Raw genomic sequence first — 2259 nt, 5'->3', positions numbered from 1 at the left:
CCCCCACCCCCCCTTTTCCTTTTTTTCCATCCTTTTTCCTGCTAAAAAAAATTTTTTAAAAAAACCCCCTTCTTTTCTTGCCCCCTTTTTTAAAATTTTTTTTCCCCGGGGGAAACCCCCAAGTTTTTTTTTTTTCCTGCCAATTTTTTTTTAAATTTTTTTCCTTTTTGTTCCCCTTTTTTTTTTTCCCCCGGGGTTTTGGTTTTTTTCTTTTTGTTTTATTTTTCAAGGTTTTTGGGGTTTGGTTGAAATTTGGGAAAAAAACCAAAAAAAAGGGGAAAACCTTTTTCCCCTTTTTTTTTTTTGGAGGAAAGGGGTTTTTTTTTTCCAATTTTTTTTAATAAATTGTTTTTCCCCCGGGGGGTTTTGCTGTGCGAAAAAGGGGGCCCGGGGCATTGCCCAAAGGGACCGGGGAAACTGTCGAAAAAGGGGTGGGGGGGCGGGAACCCCCCAACCGGTGGGTGTGCTCCTTGGCCCTTGTGGCCGGGGGTGTTAAAAGTGGGGGGCCCCCCCTTTTAAGGCTTTGGTGGCAGCGGGTTTTCCCCCCTGAGGGGTTTTTAAAAAGTGGGGGAAAAATTGGTTTGGAGGTTTCTTTTTGGGTTTTTTCCCCGGGGGCCCTGCCCCCCCGGGCTTTTCCCTGGGGTTTTTTGGGGACCTTTTTGGGGTGGGGGGGGAAATTTGTTTAGGGCCCCCCCGGGGCCCCGGGCCGGTTGGGGCGGGGCGGGCCCCGGCAACCCCCCCATTTTCAAAAACCATAAAAGGGAAAAAAAAAAAAGGAAGATAAAAAAAAAAAATTTGGGTTTTTAAAAAATTCCCCCTAATTGCGAATTGTTTCACTTGGGAAAAGGCGCTCTTTGGAAAAATGCTCCCGGCCCTTTTTAAAAAAAAAAAAAAAAAAAATTTCTCGGCCTTTAATGGCCCCCCCCCAAAAAATTCAAAAAAGGGGCCCAAAGGGGCCCCCCCCCAAAAAGATTCCTACTTGGTCTGAGGGCGCCCCCCGGGCCCCCCCCCCCCCAAAAAAAAAAAGTTTTAAGGCTATAAGGGGTTTTAAAAAAAAAAAAAAGTTCTCTTCTCAATAACGCCTTTTTTTTCCCCCCCCCTTTTTTTTCCCCCCCCCAAAAAAAAAAAAAAAAATTTTCCAAAGGGCCTCTTCCCCCCCCCCAAAAAAAAAAATTTCTACATCGGCTCAAAGAGGGGTTTTCCCCCCCCCCCCAAAAAATTTCCCCCCCAAAGGGGCCTCTCGGAATGAGTTTTTTTTTTATATATAAAAAAAAAACCCAAATCTCCCTTCCGCGCTTTAGAAAGTTACCTGTTGTGTTTGCGTGCCTTGGAAGTAGGCCTATGCGTGTTTATTTTTTTTTTCTTCCTGATTTACTGAAATTGACGCGACAAAGAGAGCGTGGAGCGTGGTAAGGGATGTGGTTACCTGCGCATGTGTCTGTCTTTAAGAAGTGGGGTTTGTTTTAACACGGATTTTGGGTATGTAGATGTTTTTTAATTTTTATTATTTTCTTTCGTTGTGTTTTTTTTGCCTTTTTGTTATTGTTTTTTTTCTGTGCGCTTTTTTTCTATCGATGTTTGTATCATGCATCGCGACGGCTTACTTTCTCATGATCGACGCCATCTGTCAACGTCATCGCGATCAAGCAATATGAACGAATTTCAGTCATCGTCACTTGTCATGGTCATCACCATCACCATCACCATCACCATCACCATCACCATCACCATCACCATCACCATCGCCCATCGCCCATCGCCCATCGCCCATCGCCCATCGCCCATCGCCCATCGCCCATCGCCCATCACCATTTTCATAGCATATACTGTAGCAAAACAATCCCTCTGGTTATTTGTCGCGAGAGCAGCGCACCCCCAGAGTCGAAGGAGTCGCGCGAACCCGGACCTTTCCTGCCCCTTCTGTTTATTCCCTGTACCCCCCCTTCCCCCCACCTTCCCTTCCCTCCTGGATAGTTTACCTTTTGTATATGGTTATATCTTTCCCGTACGGATACGCGGAGCTAGAGCAAGTTGAAGGTGATATTCTCGCAGTGGACAGGAAGTTGTAGTCGCCGGCACGAGAAATGATGTCCAGAGGCAGATGACGTTGCCGGAAGTATAGGTGGCGGAAAGTGCCGCCAACAGCCCGAGCCCAACTGGTGCCCCCGAGTTTCAATTCTGCCTCGAGGTGGAGAAATGCTTCCTTCTGCGACCCTCCTTTAGGGTGCGCTCAGTCGCGGCAACTTAGGTGCTTGAATA

The 2259-nt window shown here is 46.7% G+C and overlaps 1 protein-coding gene across 1 annotated transcript in view; it reads left to right on the top strand.

Moving 5' to 3' along the window:
* Positions 1-1282: 1282 nt before the first annotated feature.
* Positions 1283-2259, top strand: part of LOC119597399 — a gene marked incomplete at its 5' end in the record, with an annotated part of 4478 nt that continues 3501 nt past the window's right edge. Inside the window, 1 exon segment of the mRNA XM_037946965.1 lies at positions 1283-1409.

The sequence above is a fragment of the Penaeus monodon genome, chromosome 39 (assembly GCF_015228065.2).
Source record: "Penaeus monodon isolate SGIC_2016 chromosome 39, NSTDA_Pmon_1, whole genome shotgun sequence".
NCBI lineage: Eukaryota > Metazoa > Arthropoda > Malacostraca > Decapoda > Penaeidae > Penaeus > Penaeus monodon.
Note: the sequence above shows the minus strand (reverse complement) of the source record. Positions and strands in the feature narration are given on the sequence as shown.